The sequence below is a fragment of the Lonchura striata genome, chromosome 1 (assembly GCF_050655825.1).
Source record: "Lonchura striata isolate lonStrDom1 chromosome 1, ASM5065582v1, whole genome shotgun sequence".
Taxonomy (NCBI): Eukaryota; Metazoa; Chordata; class Aves; order Passeriformes; family Estrildidae; genus Lonchura; species Lonchura striata.
The window spans coordinates 117882795-117906311 of record NC_140703.1 but is presented as its reverse complement, the minus strand read 5'-3'; the positions used below and the strand labels follow the sequence as shown (position 1 = coordinate 117906311).

General features: G+C 47.0%; 1 long non-coding RNA gene across 1 annotated transcript; it reads left to right on the top strand.

The window, feature by feature from the left end:
• The first annotated feature begins 8981 nt into the window (after window positions 1-8981).
• Window positions 8982-13582, top strand: LOC146768860 (uncharacterized). The gene is made up of 2 exons (XR_014950103.1): window positions 8982-11849; window positions 13288-13582. It is a non-coding gene; the product is annotated as an uncharacterized LOC146768860 (long non-coding RNA).
• Window positions 13583-23517: the final 9935 nt, after the last annotated feature.

Genomic DNA, 23517 nt, shown 5'->3' with positions numbered 1-23517 from the left:
GGATTTGCACCAAGTGTAGGAAATCCACTGAACACTTTGGAGGGAAAGCCACTGCTACAGGCACATAAAATTCATCCTTCAGGCACAAGGGCCAGCTGCAAATCCTGGGTTTGCAGCTTTTTTTTTTTTTTTTTTGTCAGGTGAGACAAAAACAAATACAGTCTGTCCTTTAAATTTTTTTTTAAACTTCAATTGGAATGATTGCCCAGATAGATTTGCAGCAAGGTATTTCCTCCACGAGACACTTCAACAGAAGCAGCAACAGTAAAACATGAGGGGTAGGAAAAACGTGCAGGATTTCACCATAAGTTTGCAAAGCTTTCTGTCAGCTCATGGAGAACAGAGCTGTGAGTGTGGGGAGGTCCTGGAATTGATTATCCAGGAAAATTTTGGACTTCCCATCTCTGGAAGTGTCCAAGACCAGGCTGGGCAGGGCTCAGAGCAGCCTGGGATTGTGGAAGGTGTCCCTGGCTGTGGCAGGGGGTGGAATTGGATGAGTTTTCAGGTCCCTCCCGACTCAAACCTTGTGTGATTCCATGATTAATACAAATGATGACTTATCCCAGCTCTTCCTGAGGGCTGAGAGTCATCACAAGGAAATTTAGAGGATAAATTGCTCCTTGCCCCCAAACGGTGCCAAATTGGGCACAGAAAGGAGAGCAGTGTTCAGCTGGGCAGAAGCAAAAAAAAAAACAAACAAAAAACAAACAACAACAACAAAAAAAAACCCCACAAGATAATCTCTAATGAAATTGGAAAGAAAAAACAGCCTGAGGGTATTTTCTCTCTGAGTTTCAAGGTAAATACCACTCAGTTTTTGGTATCGTTAATATCTGATTATTACAGCTCCTCTTTAGCAGTGGCCCCACCTGCTTCTGTCTCTGTTTCACCGGCACGTCCCAGCAATTTGCCAGCTGGAGGTTGTGCTCAGAGCTGGAAATAACTGTATCATCATTTCATTAGCACCTGGCTGGGGGAGAGGATCCATTAATCCAGCTCTGGAGGCACCTACTGAGAGAAACGAGGGAGGAGGACCACCGCAGACTCTCCTGTAGTGAAAGGGAAGCTGCAATTATTTCTGGACATTTTTCTACTTCCTCAAACACATCACCACAGCTTCTTTTTTTATTATTCTTTATTTATTTGTTTGTTTATTTATTTAAGTCTCTCCTATTTATTTGCAAGAAGTAAAGTCTGATTGTTTGTTTTGTGCTACAAGGGATGTCACGGCCTCCTTTTTGCTCCGAGTGACTCGGGGTCAATGTAATCTGAAAAACAACTCCAAGAGAATAAACTTGTCACAGATAAATCCCCAGGGACTGAATCTGCTGCTGCTCTCCCTCGAGAACGACTTTGCACGTTTCCCTTTCCTTTTTATCCAGCCTGGTGGATAAAGGAAAAGTCAGCTTGTCCTTTAGCTCTGCTGCTGGGGCCTGGATGTGGGAGGTGTTCTTGGATAAAGGAATTTCTGTGCTGGGAATAGAAGGAATTGATCATTCAAAGGCACTAAAAAGTCACCTTAAACCTGTTTGGACCATCAGGATCATCTCCTCGGCCTTCCTGCAACATTCAGGCCACTGATCCTCAAGTCCAGGTCCAAATTCCTCTCTGGGAAGTGTTTGAGCTCCAAACCAGGCTGTGATCATTTATTTTTTATGTTCATCTTCAAATCTGGCCCTTGGACTTGCTGGTGTGGAGTAGCAAGGTTTGCATACAAAGATGTATTTTAAATATTGCCAGAAGCAGGCTCACATTTATAACTTTTATTAATATATTTATTTAATATATTTAGAATCACTGGATGCATTTAGAATCACAGAATGGTTTGGGTTAAAGACCCTCTGATTCCAACCCCCCTGCCAAGAGCAGGGATGGCATTCACAGATCAGCTTGCTCAGGGCCCCATTTACTGGTTTTATATTTACTTGGAGTTCTACTGCAACATTTATTTATGCCTATATTTCAAATTGCAGGAAATTGAAAAATGAGCCAAAAAAAGAGGTTCATTTTTGTGATGTTTTAATCTTTGTTTATTTGAGGAAAAATTTCCCCTAAGCAGAGAAGAGAAAGAAATCAAGATTTAAAAATTTTTTTTGGTAGATGTAGACATTTCAAGATGTTCTTCCTTTTTTTTTTTTTTTTTTTTTTTTTTTTTTTTTCAATGAGGGGAAAATGAAAACAAAAATAGTATAACTCCTTCCTTTATCCAGTCATTTTTAATAGCAGAGCCCTAAAATCTGGTTTGGAAGAGGGAAGATGTGTTACAGAAATATCTCAGCAGGCATTTTTCTGCCCTGCTCCTGGCCCAGTGACAGTAACACCCTCCTGAATGTTTTTCCAGCACGGGGAAAGCTGCTGATGGCTGGCTTTGAGACCCTGGGCCAATTTTTATTTGTCCCCTGTGGTTGTGTCTGTGTCAGGGCCACCTGACAGGACCAAGCCACGAGTGAAGGACGCACCCAGAAATTCAGGGATGGAGAAGGAGCCACGGAAATGTCCCTGCCTGAGGTTTGTGCTGCTCAGGGCTGGTGGCAGCGCTGCCACAGGAGCTCCTGGCTGGAAAAAAAATCTGTGGGGGAGTGACAGGAGCCAGGGTTTGATGTTCCCCTGTTGTGCAGGGTGTAACCTGAGCCCAGGAAAGCGATGCCAGCGTGTCACTGTGCTCCCAGGGACTCCTCAGCCCTGAAAATGTCCTGCACTCCAGCCTTCTCCCTCTCTTCTGGGCTGGGAAAAAGGCAGAGTTTCACTCTGAGCTGGTGGGCCTCAATGATCACAGGGAATTCTGATCTGTCTGAGCTCTAAAATTGGGCTTGAGGAATTAATTTGTGGCTTAATTCACACAGGAGTTGTTGTCTTGCAGCTCTGCTCACTGTGGTGGTGTTTGGAGGACAGAAGAATGGAATTTCCAACTCCTCGCCCAGGCTCCTGCCACATGAACAAATTAAAATTCTTTTCTGGCCTCCTATCACAGACTCCCCTGGATGAGTTTTGGGGTGCTGCTCGCTCCTTGACAGGTCACTAAAACTCCTGTAAGGTTCTGCCTGAGGCTGGAGGGATCCTGGCACCAAATCCAGGATCCCTGGGGCTGGAAAAGCCCTCCCAGCCCATGGAGTCCCACCTTGTCCCCAGCCCAGAGCACTCAGTGCCACCTCCAGGGGACACCTGCAGGGATGGGCACTCCAAAGCTCCCTGGGCAGCCCCTGCCAGGGCCTGAGCACCCTTTCCATGGGGAAATTCCTGCTGACTCCTTCCTCTCAGCTGTTTTCATCTTCTCCCACAGCTTCTGTTTGTATTTGATGAACCTTTTCAGAGGGCTCTCATTTGATTTATCTTTAAAACATCTTTGAAACCACTGCAATGGTCTGGACAAAGACAACCAAAAAAATTTAAATAATTAATATTTATGAGTTGCATCTTTTAGTTCACTGAGCAGTCCTGAAGAGCAAGTCACAGGAAATGGGGTTGGGAAAATCTATTTGCTCCTCAGCCCCTGTCAGTGCTGGAGCTGCTTCTCCACGGGATATTGTCAAATGCTTTTTCCAGCTAATGTTTAACTGGCCAGATGAAACATTCCCATGTGGGTTCCCGTTGAGGAGGGGTGGGTATTGCAAGAAATGCTGAGAATCCCCCCCTCACTGAGCTCTGCTGCCTTGTGGGAAGGTGCCAGCAAAGGAAAACCAGCACAGAGCACATAAAATCACTGCCCAGAGGTTTGGAACAGCAGCTGGTGGGAAGGAGAAGGATAAAGACCCCATTTGTGGGTGACATTTCTCCAGTCTTTAAATTTAAACAGGGTTAATTTAGAAAGTTCTAGAATGGCCATATCTGTTTCCAGGGGAAAAAAAAAAAAAAAAGCCTGGATTTCTCAATCAGCTCAAATGTCCCTGGCCATATGTATTGGCATTGGGACTCCTCTTTCCACACAAAACTAACCCCAGGATTAGGAACAGCAGTAATTATTTGTTCAAAGTGAAGTCTAGAAATAAACCCCATCAGGATCCAAATCTTGTTAAATATTTTGTGGTGCTGCTGGACAGAAGGAAGACATTTCATATTTGTAGTTATAATTAACTATTAGGAGGGAGAAAATGCTCCTTAAGTTTCCTTCTCTTTTTCTGTCTCCTCTTTCAGAGAGTTTTATGTGGGCAAATTCTACAGCTGGAGAATTGGAGAAAATACTGGAAGAGTGATGGGAGTTAAGAAATGGAATTGTGCAAGTGGTAATGAGATGTAAATTGATATACAGGAAAATAGGAAACACTGCCTGACAACATAGGTCAAAACAAGGAAATCCAGGTTGGACTTTTTGAGATTTAAACAGGATTTTAAGAGAATCTCTTTGTTTGTAACAGAATTAGAAGAAATCTGCCACTGGAGTTGTTTAATGAAAGTCAGTCCACTGTTTAATCAAAATGGCTTGGAGATGGAATCCCCACAGCAAGATCCATAGGAAGTTTTCAAGTTTTACAGAGGGGAGAACAGAGGTTGGAGTGAACCAAGGTGGCAGAGTGTGCAGTGCCTGCTTGTAGAATTTGGATTTTGGCAGAATGTTACGTTGTTTGATGGGGTTTTTCTGTTGATTGTGAAGAGAGCTACATCTACATCAATCTCTGTATCTGTCTATATATCAGGATCTACATATCTATATAAACATAGATCTCTATATCTAATCTATGTATATATCTTTGTATCTCTATATCTCTATATCTCAATCTCTCTATATCTATATACCTTTATATCTATATCATCTATATATCTCTATGTCTATGTCTATGTCTATATCTGTATATCAACATCTATCTATCTATATCTATATCTATATTTATAACTATATATCTATATATCTTTATATATCCATATTTATATATATTATATATCCATATTGATGTATCTGTATTTTTATATCTTTATCTTGATATTTCTATCTCTATATCTATCTTTATACCTATATCTATATACCTATATATCTATATATCTACATATCTCTGTATCGTCTATATATCTCTGTCTATATCCATAGCTATAAATCAATATCTATATATCTATAACTCTATATCTAAATCCATATCTATATTGATATATCTGTATCTCTTTATCTCTATATCTCTAGATCTTTATCTATACACCTGTATCTATATATCTACATATATCTCTATATCATCTATATATATCTATGTCTATGTCTATATCTATATACCAACCTATATATATAACTAGATATCTTTATATATCCATATTTATATCTATATTCTATATCCATATCTATATTGATATATCTGTATTTTTATATATTTATCTTTATATTTCTCTATATATATCTATCTTTATACCTTTATCTCTATGTCTCTATATCTCTATACCTCTATATCTCTATATCTCTATATCTTTATATCTCTATATCTCTATATCTCTATCATCTATATATCTCCATATATATCTCCATATATATATATATATATATATATATATATATATATATAACTCTATATCTATATCTAAACCCATATATATATGAATTTATCTATGTATATTTATGTCTATACCTCTATACCTCTATATCTCTATCTATACACCTGTATCTATATATCTACATATCTACATATCTACATATCTACATATATCTCTGTCTATATCATCTAAATATCTCTGTCTATGTATATAATCTAAATATCTCTATGCCTATATCTATATATCTTCTTATGTCTGTATCTCTATATTTCTCTATTTCTATATCTCTATATCTCTGTATCTCTATATCTCTATATCTCATTTCTGTATCTCTATATCTCTATATCTATCTCTATATCTCTATATCTATCTCTATATCTCTATATCTCTATATTTCTATATTTCTATATCTCTATATCTCTATATCTCTATATCTCTATATCTCTATATCTCTATATCTCTATATCTCTATATCTCTATATCTCTGTATTTCTGTATCTCTATATCTCTATATCTCTATATTTCTATCTCTATATCTCTGTATTTCTGTATCTCTATATCTCTATATCTCTATATCTCTATATCTCTATATCTCTATATCTCTATATCTCTATATCTCTATATCTCTATATCTCTATATTTCTAGATCTCTATCTCTATATATCTATATCTCTATATTTCTGTATCTCTATATCTCTATATCTCTACATCTCATATCTATATCTCTATATTTCTGTATCTCTATAACTCTATATCTCTGCATCTCATATCTATATCTCTATATCTCTATATTTCTGTATCTGTATATCTCTATCTCTATATTTCTATATCTCTATATTTCTGTATCTCTATATCTCTATATCTCTACATCTCATATCTCATATCTATATCTCTATATTTCTGTATCTCTATATCTCTATATCTCTATATTTCTATATCTCTATCCCTATATCTCTGTATTTCTGTATCTCTATATCTCTATCTTCATATTTCTGTATCTCTGTTGATATCTCTGTATCGGTTCCACGCTATCCCCACGTCCATCCCCACAGGCTGTGCAGGGAGTGCTCTCCAGGCCGTGCCTCCCCATGGCTTTCCCCAGTGTCCAGGTGCTCTCTGCTCCCTGCCAACGCCTTTGCAGCTCCTCCGTTCCTGCGTTCCTGCAGGATGAGGGGAGAGACCTTTGGGCTCTCAGGATGGATGAGCCACTCTGAATCACGCGGAAATCAGCGCTGCAATTTCAGCCTCTGCTTCGCTCCTTTCCTTCCCTCCCTCCTCCCATTTTGTAACCTGCCTTTCACAAATGCCACGAGGAGCACGATGATCCCCTTCTGTTCCTCCTCCAAGGCCAGAAAATCACAAATCTGACTCAAACCTGTCTGGTCCTTGTCCTCTCCGAGAGCAGCTCTGACAACTGTTTAAAGTATTCTGGTTGTTACTTGCTTTAGACACTTCTGACATCAAAGCCTTCTTGTGCAGTTCTCCAACATTTCTTAGAGGAAGAGGTTGGAGAACCTGTTGGAATTAACCCAGAGGAGCTCTGGAGCCAGGCTGGGAGAGCTGGGAGTGTTCAACCTGGAGAGGAGAAGCTCCAGGGAGAGCTCAAAGCCCTGCCAGGGCCTGGAGGGGCTCCAGGAGAGCTGCAGAGGGACTGGGGACAAGGATGGAGGGACAGGAGCCAGGGAATGGCTCCCACTGCCAGAGGGCAGGGCTGGGTGGGAGATTGGGAATTGGGAATTGTTCCCTGGCAGGGTGGGCAGGGCTGGGATGGAATTCCCAGAGCAGCTGGGTCTGCCCCTGGATCCCTGGAAGAAAATATCAAAGTTCCCGTTTCTACAGTTCAGCTACAGAAGTGAAAGAGGAAACCATTGGTTGGTTTGATTGGAATTTCTATTCCTGTTATTCCTGCTGGCTGATCCAAGACAATAACAGAACTTTCCTCTGCCCTCTGGGAGCAGAAAGAGGCCACTTTCCCTCTCTGGTTTTTGTTATCATTTTATCACCTCACCAATGCATCCATCAGTTTGTTGGTGATTTTACAGCACAGCTCACAGGCATTCCCAGAGTTGTTTTCTGGAAATGAGTAAAACAAACATCAGGAAGAAAGTTGACACAACATGTTTTGGTTGTTTTTTTTTTTTCCTTTCTTTTAATCACAAAATCTTGCTGGGCACCGATCAATGCTTTTTTAAAACAAGAATTGCTCCAGTTTAAACAAGAAAAGAGACCAAACCACCCAGGGTTTGCTTGTTTTGGACACTGTTCTCGCAGAGGTGTAGCTGGTGAGCATCGTGCCACTTTGATCAGTTGAACAGAGAAAACACATAGCAATGTTCACAACTTATTCTGTCAGCTGCCCAGGCAATTATTTGAAGCTCCTTAGTTCACCTGACCTTTAAAACTTCTTTTAACACACAGTGACATCTGATCAAGTGGAGTGTTAAGGTCAGTTTTTGCTGTCAGAGCAAGGCAGAGCCAGCCTGTTGTGCAAGCAGAGCTGGACATTTAAAGGATGTCATTGTTCTGGGATTGCAAGTGAAGATGACTTAAAAAAATCCAAGACTAAAGGTAATGTGGAATTGAACTGTGGTTTAGAGCCAAATGAACCAAGCCAAAATAAGGCCAAAGATAAGAGTGCTGCCATTTGGCCAGGCCGTGGCCAGTTAAACACAACTCTGGTTGTTTTGTGCTTGAGTCCTGAGAAAATTAAACCTGTAGGAAACATGTGCAGAATCTGGTGGAATATTCCATGACTGGAATATTCCCTTTGGAGCACCTGAAGAGCTTTTCAGACACAGCTGAAGTCAGGTCTAATGGCCAGGGGGGAAAGGCTCCCCTTGTTCCACCCCTGCTTTCCCCTCAGATGAAATTCCCACTGACTTCACTGACAGTTTGTTTTCATGGAATGGTAATTGGATAAACCTCAGGGTCTGACTCAGACAATGGCCCTGTGATCCACCCAGATACAGCAGCTCCTTGGGCTATTTAGGGGAAAAAAGCCTGTTTGGGGTGATATTCTCTTTGAGGAGAAAGACTTCACCCCCTGGCAGCTGTTGCTGTGAGAAGGTTCCTCCTGTCCAAGTGGGGATTCCAGCCCAGGACCCCAGGATGTTCTTCCTTTGGAGATGTGGAAGCTCGAGGTGTGGCAGAGGGACATGGAGCTGCCTTGATCTTGGCTTTCCGTGGTCCGGTGACAGCAGAGATGTTGGTTTGACCAGAAGGGAAGCCAAAAATCTGTTTGCTGCGAGGTCTGTGGTGGATTCCAAAGGCTGGACCAGTTTTAAATCTCACTAAACCCATTATTCAATTCACTGAGGAGAGAACAGGGAGTAAATAGGGAGTAAAACATTCTCCATTTGGTTCCTCTCCACGAGCCACGATAACAATGACACCTGGGATTAAATCTCTTTAGGGATGAGAGCTGGACCTGCCCCATCCCAACCTATCCCAGTGCCCTGGATTGAGGGATTTGGATTGGGGTTCGGGTTGGGGTTGGGATTGGGATTGGGATTGGGATTGTGCCCCAGAGGTGAGAGCCCACCTGCAGAGCTGCCCCAGCCCTGCCCCAGCCCAGGAGGAGCTGGAGCTGCTGCAGAGAGCCCAGAGGAGGCTCCAGGATGAGCAGAGGGATGGAGCAGCTCTGCTGGCAGGAAAGGCTGGCACAGCTGGGATTGTTCACCTGCACAGGAGAAGCTTTGGGCTGAGCTCAGGGTGGCCTGGCAGGGCCTGGAGGAGCCCCAGGAAAGCTGGAGAGAGACAATTTCCAGGGATGGAGGGACAGCACACAGGGAATGGCTCCCACTGCCAGAGGGCAGGGCTCGATGGGAGATTGGGAATTGTTCCCTGGCAGGGTGGGCAGGGCTGGGATGGAATTCCCAGATTCTCCTGGATCCCTGGCAGTGCCCAAGGCCAGGCTGGACACTGGGGCTGGAGCAGCCTGGGACAGTGGGAGGTGTCCCTGCCATGGCAGGGGTGGCACTGGGTGGGATTTGGGGTCCTTCCAACCCAAACCTGTCTGAGATACCCACAGGGGCTTCTCTTTTTCACTTGTTTGTGAAACTTGTGCCACCTCCCTGGCAGCTCTCTCCAGAGAGCAAAGTCCCCACAAAATCCCCACAAAATCCCCACAGAATTCCCACAGAATTCCCATGCCCTGGTTCCAGCCTGGTGTTCTCAGGGCCCTGGGTAGGTGCAGCACATCCTTGTGGTGCCAGATCACAATCAGACTCTGCAAGGGCCTAATTTTCACTTTGATAGCACAGAAAATTCACTGACCTACTAACCCTCCTCTTCCCCCTTGAAACAAAGCACAAAATGCTCCATATTCTTCCTGCCTCACTTTTCTGAAGGAGCATTTTACTCCCAGGTGCCTCTGGTTCTTCTGCTGTGGCTTTGGGCTTCTTCTCAGCCTTGTCCAGCTCACCTTGGTCAGCTTTTTCCCCACCTTTGGACAGCCTGACATAGCTTGGGCCCCACCAGAGTTTTGTCCATTTTCTGTGCTTTTTTCAGGAGACCTGGGAGTGTCCCCATCCACCTTCACCTGGAGCCCTCGAGGTGAGTCTGGGGATTTTGCTCCTTTCCATGTTTCAGGGCATTTCCCTGTGAATTTGTGAGCCCCAAGTTGGGAACTCCCCTGGAGACCCTCCTGGAGCAGTTCTGTGTCAGGAACCAGAGACAATTTGAGCTTTTTCAGTCTTCAGTTTCTGTTTATTGTTACCTTATCAAAACTTCAGCACACTGTCTGCACCGGGCTCTGTGTGCAGGAAAAACAGCACAAAAATGGCCAAAAACCTCCTGTTACAAGGCCTTTTAAACCTAATCAAAAACTAAGCCACACAATTAAAAAGTGACACCTGAATTATTTTCCTTTCTAACCCAAAAACTGATCCCTAAAGACTTACAATGAGGATTTTCCCACCCAATTACAAGATACTACCCAAACCCAAGAAGAAAGAGGAAGAAGAAGAAAGAAGAACTCAGGACAACACCCCATATCCACCACCTTGTATCCATCTATAACAATAAAAATCCTAAACCCTAAATTTCTCACCCATACTCCACTACTCTCTACAATCTCCACAATCCATTTCACACTTTGGTGGTTTCTGGTTCACCTTGAGCCTTTGGGAGTTTTCTCCATGAATGAGATCAAAGTCAGAGCTGCCCTGGGGGTCAGGACAGCCCAGAGCAGACAGAAATATTTCATATTCCCAATGCCCTGGGTTCCCACATTTCCCAGTCCAAACCTCGTACAGCCTTGCCTGAGGGGACAAGGGTGGATTGAAAAGTGGGGTGAGCTCAGGGTGGGGATCAGAGGCACAAAGTCTTGGTGGGTCAGCAGCAGGTCCAGTCCTGCTCAGAGCCTTCATCCCCGGCCTGCCGAGGGGACAGAGGGACTCTGGGCACAGCAGGAGGGAGGAACGAGCTGGGCAGGACCTTGTGCAGCTCAGAAGAGGGGGCAAAAGAGGAAAGACTGGCAGCAGGAGAAGAAAACCTCATTTTCCAGAAGCTGGAAGAGGAACAGGACCTGGAGGTGCTGGTGGCTGCCAAGGTGAGCACGAGGGGGGAAAGGTGACCTGGGCTGTGTCCAGCTGGTGCTGAGGGACTCGGACATCCTGGAACAAGCCAGGAATGGCACAAAGGTGGTGGAAAGGATGGTAACGTGTCCTATGGGGAAGGGCTGGGAGAGCTGGCACTGTGGGAAGGCTCCAGGATCTCATCCACGCCCATGGATCCTGCAGAGAGAGGCAAAGGGACAAAAACGAGCGTGGAATTCCCACGGAATGGTGTTCTGCATCCACATGAAAACCGGGCTAATTCCTCACCTTTCGTGATGTTACAAGGAGTCCTGGCTTGGGTTGAGATACTTCCCTGTTCTAAGAGTGGGAGAAGAAGGAAAGGGGCAGGGCCAGGCTCTGTCCAGTGGGCCCAGTGCCAGAGCTGGGGGCACAAAGGGGAACAGAGGAGATGCCCTCGAAAATCTGGGAACACTCTTCCCTGTGAGTGAAAAGCCCAGGTTGCCCAGAGGAGCTGTTGGAAGCTTTCCATCCCTGGAAATAACCAGAAACCACCTGGACACAATCCTGGGCAGCCAGGGGACCTGGGCCAGGTGCTCTTCCCACCTCAGCCCCTCTGACCCTGGCACAAACTGCCAGGATTGATTTCCCAGCCCGTGCTGCAATAAATGTCCCAGCTCTTGCCAGCCCACAGAGAATTCCAGAGCCACACAGCAGTGCCTGAAAACAAGCTGCTATTTCCCAAATTGCCCCGGATAAAAGCCAGGGTTATCTCACATGTATAAATATTACCACACGTGCAGGTACAATGAAACGGGAGTGAATTTATTTCTCCTCCGAACGAGGAAGGATTACTCAATGAATTAATCTGCAGTGAGTCACCAGGTAAATTTAAGTAATTGCTCACTGTTTCATGTCATAAAAGTGGCAAGCAGAGATTTATGGATAACTGAAGATCTGCTGTTTGATAGCGGGGAACAACCGAGCGCCGCCAGGTGCCACCGTTTGTGTCCCCTGGGGAAGGAGGGCCCTTCCCAAGGTGTGGCCACGTGCCAAGGGACACAAAGGGCTGGAGAAGCTGAGGGTAGAGATCCCCAATCCCACTGTGACAGCAGTGAGGAACCCTGAGGGAGCTGGGGGTGCCCAGCCTGGAGAACAGGAGGCTCAGGGGTGACCTTGTCACTGCCTACAGCTCCTGGAAGGTGCCTGTGCCCAGCTGGGGCTGGGCTCTTTCTCCAGGAGCTGACAGAGCCAGAGCTCACAGCCTCGAGCTGCACCCAGGGAAATCCAGGCTGGACATCAGGGAAAAGTTTTTACAGAAATGGTGACAAAGTTCTGGAGTGGCTGCCCGGGGAGGTGGTGGAGTCACCACCCCTGGGTGTGTTTAACCAAGCCTGGATGTGGCACTGGGTGCCAGGGCTGGGTTGAGGTGCTGGGGCTGGGTTGGACTTGATGGTCTTGAAGGTCTCTTCCAACCCAATGATTCTGGGAATTCTGTGTGAACCAGAGGTGACAGCTGTCCCCAGCTGGTCCCTGAGGTGCTGCTCTGGTGCCATCACAGCCAGAGTCCTCTGCCCTTCCCACCACTCTGGATCCTCTGATTTCAGCTGCAGGGGACAGCAGGAAAGGGTTTTCAAATACATTGATATTTGATATTTTTCAAACCCTTATTAATATTTCATGACCCTGGTCTAATTTTCATGACCAGGGTCATGAAAATTAGAAACTGGAGAGGAGAAGCTTTGGGCTGAGCTCAGGGTGGCCTGGCAGGGCCTGGAGGAGCCCCAGGAAAGCTGGAGAGAGACAATTTCCAGGGATGGAGGGACAGCACACAGGGAATGGCTCCCACTGCCAGAGGGCAGGGGTGGATGGGAGATTGGGAATTGGGAATTGTTCCCTGGCAGGGTGGGCAGGGCTGGGATGGAATTCCCAGAGCAGCTGGGGCTGGCCCTGGATCCCTGGCAGGGCCAGGTTGGACACTGGGCCTGGAGCAGCCTGGGACACACCTCCAGAAAACCTGGCTTTAATCACACCACAGCTGGACAATAACCTGGGGATTTTCCCCCTGTGATGTTTTCCTTCTCCATTGTCATTTTTTCTAAAACAGAGATTTACTGCAGGGCTTCAAGGAGCTGAACTTAAGGTCACTCCCTGAATCTGTGTTCAGTCTTTGCTGATATTCACGGGAGAATGGTAGAGGGACTTGCAACAGAAATCTGAGAGGAATTTTTGAGAAGTGCTCCTCTTTTTCTCACAACTGGAGCGCTCTCAGATCCCAAATCCTGGTTCTGACCTCGCTGGCACCATCATTTTTTTCCTGTAGGGAACATTTGCCTTGCGGGATGGGTGTTGGGGCTTGATGGACACGCTGCCTCATCCGTTGTGGCAGAGCCAGTGCCTCTGCCAGCATCTTCTCCCCAAAATATTCCACACATCCAGCGTGCCCCACGCGCACCAGAGCTGCGTCAAAGAGGTGACGCAGGGAGAAACGCACGCAGCGCCCGTGGCTAAGGATGCCTTCAGCACATCTTCAAAATGCACAGCTACGCACCCAGGACATATTTTGAGGTCTATTATTTAAGGCTGCTATGAATAAAGATTTGTTTTTTTGTGTTGAACATCGTCCTTCCCATTGGAGGGCAGGGCACAGGGGCAGTGGAAATTTTTTGGTGGCGCAGTGGAAATTTTCTTTCTCTTTCTCTTAGGCTGTTTCACACAAATCTGCACTTTGGTCTTTCCACACAGATTAATTCAGTAGCTGCCCTCAGGAAGATTCTTTAAGCAGAAACTTATGTTGTGCTCGTGGCTTCTTGCAAATTCCGAGGACTTCTGCTGGTTTCCAGCAGGTCAGGGGAGATGATTCCACCCCTGTGTCCCACAGGTGAGAGCTCACCTGGAGTGCAGCTCCCAGCCCTGCCCCAGCCCAGGAGGAGCTGGAGCTGCTGCAGAGAGCCCAGAGGAGGCTCCAGGATGAGCAGAGGGATGGAGCAGCTCTGCTGGCAGGAAAGGCTGGCACAGCTGGGATTGTTCACCTGCACAGGAGAAGCTTTGGGCTGAGCTCAGGGTGAGCCCCAGGAAAGCTGGAGAGAGACAATTTCCAGGGATGGAGGGACAGGACACAGGGAATGGCTTAACACTGAGAGAAGGAAGGTTTATATTGGATATTAGGAAGGAATTGTTCCCTGTGATGGAAATGAGGGGTTGGGATGAAATTCCCAGAGCAGCTGGGGCTGTCCCTGGATCCCTGGCAGTGCCCAGGGCCAGGTTGGACACTGGGGCTGGAGCAGCCTGGGGCAGTGGGAGGTGTCCCTGCCATGGCAGGGGTGGCACTGGGTGGGATTTTAAGGTCCTTCCAAATCCAAACCATTCAGGGATTCCGTGTTCCCCCACTAAAACTGAGGGAAGGAGGGAATAACTTTGTTGTTGTGCCTGTTCCCGGATAACATGAGGCATCATTTGGTCCCAGTCTGTGGAATTCCCTCTTTAAAAGCTTTAATTTGCCGAGAGGGATCATTTGCAGTGCTTGAATTCAAGTGCAGAACACCATAAAAACCAGCTGGAGATTGAGACTTTTGGGTGCTTCATCCAGGAGTGAGGATCAAAAAGCCCAAGGGAGAGGCTGGGCAGAGAGAGGAGCCTGTGCAGAGGTGTGGCTGTCCCCTGTCCCAGCAAAGGGAGGATTTAGGGCTCTCACTGAGGACCAGTTGGCTTTTGCCAGTTAATTTCTAACAGGAATGGATGAGTGGGTGAAAAAACAACAAACACAAACGTAAAGAAAGCAATATTAAATAAATGAAACGTTCCACTTTGTGACTCCCCAAGAGAACCCGGGGGAACTGCAGAAAAGCAGGATTGAAAGGGAATGGGAGTTTGTAGCAGAGTAAATACAAATTAACATTAAACTACTGTGAAATTCCCAAGGAATGATATTTTGCATCCACATGAAAACCAGGGTAATTCATCACCTTTAATGATGTTACAAGGAATCCTGGCATGGGTTGAAATACTTCCCTGTTCTGAGAGTGGGAGAAAAATGTTTACCATGAGCACTAAATATGGACATTAATCATTATGTCTGTAATGCCAGGGCAGAACTACTTTCATGCTGCGAATATTCAGCTCAGTATTGAAACATTTAGAGTGAATAGACTGACTGAGACAAGTCTAAAATTCCTAAGGAGCTCATGCAACTGGAGGCAGAGCTGCAGAGAAAACCCCAGACCTCTTCCAATGTTTGGGCAGTGGCTGCTGCTGCTCAGTTTTCACAAGGTGGAAAATGGTTGGAGGAGCAAGAAATGGAACGTGAGGTGAGCTGAGAGTGATTTCACAAAATCTTTTTGGGGCCGAAACAAGGAATGACATCCCCAGAGTCACATTTGCTCTATCTGGGAAGGACAACACAGCCTCTGGGTCAATGGGTGGAATTTTCTCAGCTGGGAGAGACCTCAGAGCCCTGCCAGGGCCTGGAGGGGCTCCAGGAGAGCTGCAGAGGGACTGGGGACAAGGATGGAGGGACAGGAGCCAGGGAATGGCTCCCAGTGCCAGAGGGCAGGGCTGGGTGGGAGATTGGGAATTGGGAATTGTTCCCTGGCAGGGTGGGCAGGGCTGGGATGGAATTCCCAGATTCCCCTGGATCCCTGGCAGTGCCCAGGGCCAGGTTGGACACTGGGGCTGGAGCAGCCTGGGACAGTGGGAGGTGTCCCTGCCATGGTGGAGGGTTGGAATTGGATTATCTTTGAGGTGTCTTCCAACCCAAACCATTCCAGGATTCCGTGACCTTTTGTTTTAGCCTGTTGTGTGGGCAACACCATCTTTTTCAAATTCTAGAGTACAGAATTAAAAACGGAGCCATTTCTTTGACGCCTGCACAACCATAACAGATTTTAAAAACAGGATTTTCATCAAAGCCAACGGGTACCCAGAAATACCCTTTGAACCAGGACCCCTGGCAGTGCCCAAGGCCAGGCTGGGCACTGGGGCTGGAGCAGCCTGGGACAGTGGGAGGTGTCCCCATGGCAGGATGAGCTTTAAGCTCCCTCCCAGGACAGGGATTCCCTGATTCTGTGATCCCTGAGTGCCTCTGTCCCTGCCAGGCTGGGGCCCCTGGAATGATCCCTCATCCCAGCACGTGGCTGCTCTCGTGCTCTGCCCGAGCTCACCTCCCCCAGGGGTGTTGGAGAGGCTCCTCTCCTGCTGGGGTGGTTTTGTTTAGGGGAAATTACCCTGCCAGGCACATGCCCAGATCTGCCTGTTTACATTTTGAAGCTTCTGGGGCTGTGTCCAAAGTCCACTGAAATCACTGGGAGTCTTCCCGTTTATTCCAATGAACTCGGATCGGGCTGGGCATCAACCAGAATGGAGATTTACCCAGGCTCTCCCACCTCTTCCCACTCCTTCCCCTTATTCCAATGAACTCAGATCAGGGTGGGCATCGACCAAAATGGAGATTTACCCAGGCTCTGCCACCTCTTCCCACTCCTTCCTCTTCCCTGGCTTTGCCTCTCCCTCCTCCTCCTCTCCTCATGACACCACTGCCACATAAACCAGAAAGGCTTAACCAAGATTTGTGATATCAGTGACATTTAAAGCCTCCAGAAATCAGGAGCCTCTCCTAATCCCAGGCTTTGTAATCCCCCCTGATTATCCAGGTAATGAGGGGCTGGAGCCAAAGGCATCTCAGCATGTTCAGCGTGTTAATCCGGGCACTAGAAAATTAATGATCCCATTACATTTGCACATTTTCCTGGCTGTCTGAGGGGCTGGAATATTGTGTGATCTTCACTGAATTACTTTTATCAGTCTTATTTGTTTGAGGGCTTGGGTTCTTTTTTAAATTTTTTTTTAAGGTAAAATTGGTGACTTTTTGCAGTATAATTGGCTGAAGTAAAAATTACCAGGCAAATAAACAGAAGTAAGGAAAGGGCAGGGAGGTGAAGATGCACTTCAACATTTTTTAATGTTTCAAGTTCCAGGCTCCAAGCTTAATCCAGGCTATAGAATTGTGGAATGGTTTTGGTCAGAAAGGACTTCAAAGATCATGGGCAGAGTCACCTTCCACCATCTCAGGCTGCTCCAACCTGGCCTTGGAAACTTCCAGGGATCCAGAGGCAGCAATAGCTTCTCTGGGCAATGTGAAGGTGATTTTGGAAGCATGGAGAGGCTCTGGAGAAGGTGACCAGTGAGGCTGACAGAGCTTCTCTTGCCCCAGCCTGGGGATTTCTCCTCTTTTTTAGCCCTGGGCATCCTTTGGCATTCCCACGTGTCCTGTTTGTCCTGGCTGGCGAGGGCTGGGGATGTTTTACACCCTGGAACAGGAGTTTTACCTGCCCCACGGGGCTGCCTTTGGGCCAGAGCAGCAGAAGTGGCCCTGGCAGGGGTGTGAGACACAACCATGGCTTGGAGCCACCTTTGTCCCTGCCCTGGTGGCCCCTCTGCTGTGCCCAGGAGTGGGGGAGCTCAGGGATTTGGGATGGAAGCTGTGACTGGCCAAGAATCCCTGGAGAAAGGGAGACATTTGAGTGATAATTCTGATCAGAGCTGCATGATTTTAATCAGCTCCTCCTTACAAGGACTTGCAAAGACCAATGGCCTGCGTGGTGTGATCCTGAGCAGAGGATTTTGTTTAACTTAGTGGGGATGCTCAGGGAGCAGAGCTTTGGAAATTGGATAAAACTCAGCAGATCTGGAGAGGCTCTGTTTACATGTGTGTGTAAATCCTGGAGTCTTGGGCTGAGCCAACTGAGGGCTGCAAAGGCCTCACACACTGTAGATTATCCTATTTTATTCCAGCACTTTTTATCCTAAGAGTGGCTTATTGCTGACTAATTTCTAAATATTATCCAAAACGTTGGTACAGATGTATCCAAATGTTTTTGCTTATTTACAATTATCTTCACCCCATGGTTTCAGGCCTGGAATTGGGAGCCTGAGTCATGGGAATGCTCTTGCATCCCCGTTATCTGCCCACATAAAGTTAAGCAGGTTTGCAGGAACAGGCCTGGCAGGGTTAATTAGATCCTGGAAGGGTTAATTAGACCCTCCCTATCACCAGGAGGTAAAAACTTGATAGCTAGGCTTGAGAATGAAAAAGGGAAGAGGTTTTCCTAATTTAAAGCAGGAACTTGTGACTTTTCACAGCTTATTTCCCAAAAAAGCCTGGGGAAAGGGGGTTTCACTGACAGGGCGCTTCCCCCAGCGCACAGCATCACCTCAAACCAGCAGTTATGTTCCTCAGAAGCAGCTCCCTTAAATTTTTAATCAACTTTTGGCAGCTGCTTTCATGCTGCCGAGCGGTTCATCAATGTTTCAGCCAAGTGTCACATTTCCCTGGCACAGCTTTGGCACCTCGGGATCCTGCAGGGGCACGGCCGGGAGGGTGCCAGGGCCTGGGCATGTGGGAGGGATGCAGGGATGCAGGGATGCAGGGATGAAGGGATTCAGGGATGAAGGGATGCAGGGATGAAGGGATGCAGGGATGCAGGGGTGCAGGGATGCAGGGATGCAGGGATGCAGGGATGCAGGATTGCAGGGATGCAGGGATTCAGGGATGCAGGGATGCAGGGATTCAGGGATGCAGGGATGAAGGGATTCAGGGATGCAGGGATGAAGGGATTCAGGGATGCAGGGATGCAGGGATGCAGGGATGCAGGGATGCAGGGATGAAGGGATTCAGGGATGCAGGGATGCAGGGATGCAGGGATGCAGGGAATGCAGGGGTGCAGGGATTCAAGGATGCAGGGATGTAGGGATGCAGGGATTCAGGGATGCAGGGATTCAGAGATTCAGGGATGCAGGGATGCAGGGAATGCAGGGGTGCAGGGATTCAAGGATGCAGGGACTCAGGGATGCAGGGATTCAGGGATTCAGAAATTCAGGGATGCAGAGATGCAGGGGTGCAGGGATTCAAGGATGCAGGGATGTTGGGATGCAGGGATTCAGGGATGCAGGGATTCAGAGATTCAGAGATTCAGGGATGCAGGGATTCAGGGATGCAGGGATTCAGAGATTCAGGGATGCAGGGATGCAGGGATGCAGGGATGCAGGGATGCAGGGATGCAGGGATACAGGGATGCAGGGATGCAGGGTTGCAGGGATGCAGGGATGCAGGGATGCAGGGAAAGCCCCCTTGGGGCAGCCTGCTGGGGGTGAAGCCCCTCAGAGCTGCTGCCCTGGGAATTCTGGAGTTTTCCCTGCTGGAGGGTGGCAATGGCAGGGATTTTCTGGGAGCACCGGTGATGTTTGTGAGGAGCAGAAAAAAGCACGGATGAGACAACAGCAGGGACTTGAGCAGGGGGTCCTGGATGTGCTGGGAAGTGCAGGAGCAGCAGGGCTGCAGTGCAGACAGGGAACATCCAAAACAAAAAAAACCCCAGGGAATCTGGGATCCCCCCAAAAAAAACCCCAGGGAATCGGGGATCAGCTGCGGCCCAAGGCACAGCAGCTCCTGCAGGGAGGGCTGAGATGATGAGGTGGGAGTGAGTGATGAAGGATTGTGCTCAGCAGGAGGGAAGCAGTTTGCTTCCCTCATTGCTCATTCCCAAGCACTCTAATGTTTGGGTGGTATTTCAGTGGCAGGGTTTTTGTAAGGGAAGTGTGATGTTGTTTTATGGGGTGCCAGCCAGATCCCACTGAGCCACGCTCTCAATCCTCAGCCTTCTTAGTCACAGTTTTTTCAAGAGGGAATTCAGCTGCTCAGAAAGTTATGTTTCTGAGTGTTTCAACATTATCACTGCTGAGGACTGGCCTGCATTTCCATTTTTGTGCCAGGAGAGCTGTCTCAGGCAGAAATGTGGGGTTTTATGGGTTGCTGTTGCTGTAATAAAGGAGCAGCCCTTCGTGCTGCCCCAAACCTTTCGTGTTTTACCAGAAGGCACCAATTTTCTAAGCAGTCCACACATTTCATCTGCACTCATTGCTGAGCACTTCAGGACAACCCAACGAGGCATTTAGGACACTTTCCTTCAGCTGCACAGAAACAACAGTGCAGAGAGTTGAATTTCAAAGGAATACTTCATTTCCCCCTTTCCTTGCTGTCCCTCCCCCAGGTCGAGCTAGCAGGAGATTGTCGAGCACCATGTCAGCAAGATCTCCTGGTGATTGCTTCCCCATGAGGAAAAAAAAAAAAATAGTTCTGAATCCTCAGAAAACAGCTTTTTTCATGATGGCCCAGCTTTTAATCCGTGATTTCAGGCTCCAGTGGTTGGCCTAAGCCGTAATAAACCACACTTGGAACCAGATTGCTCAAGCTGAAGGAACTGAAATTGAACCTGTGTGATTTAAAGCCAAAATACCTGCTCAGGACAGAGGCTTTTGGAGCAGCAATAATGCTCGGAGAGGCAAAGAGCTGAAGGCCAAGCACGTGCCAGCTCTGGGGCAGGATTTGGCTTCATCCCCTCTCAGAGGTTTTGGGATGTGCTCTGCATCCCAGTCCTGGCTGCAGTGGTCACTCAGGAGTGGTGTTTTCTCTGGGAACATCCCTGCCCAAGGAGTTATTTTGCATTCATTGCTATTTCTGACTGCACAAAACGAGGGGGTTGGATTTTAGACCTGATTCTGTCAGGGCAGACTTTAGGGCTTGGAATGTGCAGCTCTCCTGTCTGGACACTGTGACCCTGCCCAACTTCCCTCCAGCAGCTGCACCCACATTCTGCACTGTCCAAAAATAGGTCAGATTTCAGACACTTAATTGTCATTAATTTTTCAGAGAGCCCCCTGTGCCAGGGGTCACGTTCCCCAGGCTGCCAGGGGTGCCCAGGGGTGCCCAGGGTGGGATTATTGGGGGCTCTGGGCAGGGCCAGGGGCTGGAATTCCGTGATCCTTGTGGGGCCCTTCCAGCTCGGGATGCTCTGTGATTCCCTGACCCGTCAGATTCTGAGCTCACCCATCTGCTGATGAACTGGGAAAACTGGGAAAGAACTTGGCAGCATTCTGCAGCCTCTGATTTGCTCTCTAGGTAAATTTTAAGGTCAAGATTTTGACAGTTTCTCTGATTTTGAGGTTAAATTGCAGCGATCAAGTGAAGAGGGTGGCTGCTTGTCACAATTAAAGTGATTCTGTTCCTTCTAACTTGCTTGAAGAATGAGTTCCCAATCCTGTTTATAAAATTATGAACAGCCTCCAATTCAATTTGGGAGAGGGGCAGGGCTGAGGTGGGATAGTGCAAGAAATTCAGATTCTCTGATTTTGCAAGAAATTAAATAAATTCAATAAACTCAATAAGCCAAATAAATTCAAGAAATTCAAGAGATTCAAGAAATTCAGAAATCCAGTTCCCCAGATTTTGCAAGAAATCCTGTTTCTCTGATTTTGAGTTAAATTGCAGTGACCAAGTGAAGAGGGTGGCTGCTTGTCAGGATTAAAGTGACTTTGTGTTCCTTCTAACTGTGGTCATTGCTTGAAGAATGAGCTCCTAATCCTATTTATAAAATGATGAACAGCCTCCAATTCAATTTGGGAGAGGGGCAGGGCTGAGGTGGGATAGTGCAAGGAATTAAATTTATCTGATTTTGCAAGGAATTCAAGAAATAATTCAGAAATCCAGTTTCTCTGATTTTGCAAGAAATTCTGTTTCCAGAAGTTCAAGAAATTCAAGAAATTCAGAAATCCAGTTCCCCAGATTTTGCAAGAAATCCTGTTTCTCTGATTTTGAGTTAAATTGCAGTGACCAAGTGAAGAGGGTGGCTGCTTGTCAGGATTAAAGTGACTTTGAGTTCCTTCTAGCTGTGTTTGTTGCTTGAAGAATGAGCTCCTAATCCTGTTTTTAAAATGATGAACAGCCTCCAATTCCAATTTGGGAGAGGGACAAGGCTGAGGTGGGATGTGCAAGAAATCCAGGGAGTCACTGGCAGGAGAGAGGGAAGCAAGGCCCCAAAATTAACTGCCCACTTTAGATACAGGAGCAAAATATAACAACAGCAAAAACCTCCAATTCCCTGAGGGATGTGGTGAGCTGGAAACCTGCTCTCTGTACCCTGTGATATTCTGGACCTGTGTTACACAGTGAAATAAAAGTGACTCAGTGCCAGAATTTATTTTAGAAATGCCATTAAAATGCTCTTTAAAAGCAAAATAAAACCAAGAGACACATGATCAGCATGGAGCAATTATTAGGAAAACTACACGGATCCAGCATAAAATATTTTATTAAATACAAAGCAAATCAATCTTCGTTGTGAGTAAGAATTAAGTCACCAAATGAATCCCAGCTCTAGAAGGCAGAATAGGAAGTTTTGCTCTAAATTTCACCTAAATTACTGTAGGTGAGTATTTAAGGATTGGAAACTGCTGGATGTTTAATAGCTGGTTCAAAGGGTATTTTTGGATACCTGTTGGCTTTGATGAAAATCCTGTTTTAAATCTGTCATGGTTGCACAGGGGTCAAAGAAATGGCTCAGTTTTTAATTCTGTACTTTAGAATTTGAAAAAGATGGTGTTGCCCGCACAACAGGCTAAAACAAAAGGTCACGGAATCCTGGAATGGTTTGGGTTGGAAGACACCTCAAAGATAATCCAATTCCAACCCTCCACCATGGCAGGGACACCTCCCACTGTCCCAGGTTGCTCCAGCCTGGCCTTGGGCACTGCCAGAGATCCAGGGACAGCCCCAGCTGTGCCAGGGGCTGCCCACCCTGCCAGGGGGGATATTTTTCCTAATATCTGATCTAAACCTGTAATTTTTCACTTGGAAGCCATTCCCTGTGTGCTGTCCCTCCATCCCTGGAAATTGTCTCTCTCCAGCTTTCCTGGGGCTCCTCCAGGCCCTGCCAGGCCACCCTGAGCTCAGCCCAAAGCTTCTCCTGTGCAGGTGAACAATCCCAGCTGTGCCAGCCTTTCCTGCCAGCAGAGCTGCTCCATCCCTCTAAAGGGCTGAAGATTCTATTTTTAAAATCTCTTGCAGTTGTACTTGTGCGAAGCAAACAGCTCCACTTCCACTTCTGCGCCTTAAAAATCAAAGAGATTAAATTGCACACAGGTCTGGTTCAAACAAAATATCACTGAATCGTGAAAGATCACGGAATGGTGGAATGGTTTGGGTTGGAAAGCTTTTCAAAGCCCACCCAGTGCCACCCCAGCCATGGCAGGGACACCTCCCACTGTCCCAGGCTGCTCCAAGCCCAATGTCCAACCTGGCCCTGGGCACTGCCAGGGATCCAGGGCATCCCCAGCTCCCGCTGTGCCAGGTTTTGGTGAGGGGAGCAGTTCTATGAAGAAGCAGCTTTGCTCCTGTGAGGTTTCACCCTCTTTTTCCCAAGCACAGATTTTCCTGAAGCCTCTCCCACCTCCCGGGCAGGCTCCTGGCCCTGGGTGTCCCTGAAGGTGCTGGATTCTCCCTCCCTGCTCCGCGGGGCCGCTGGTCCCACACCTCTCCCCTGCCACAGACAGCTCAGCTCTCACCCTTGCAACCTCCCTTCCCTGCCACTTTTAGCAGAAGTGCAGCACAGCTTTGCCATGTTTTTGTGGGAACAAGCAACAGGATCATCACCAGAGCTCGGTGCTCTCGGGGAAGCAGAGGAAGGAGGAGGAGAAGGAGCCTGCAAACCCCATGGGAGAGAAA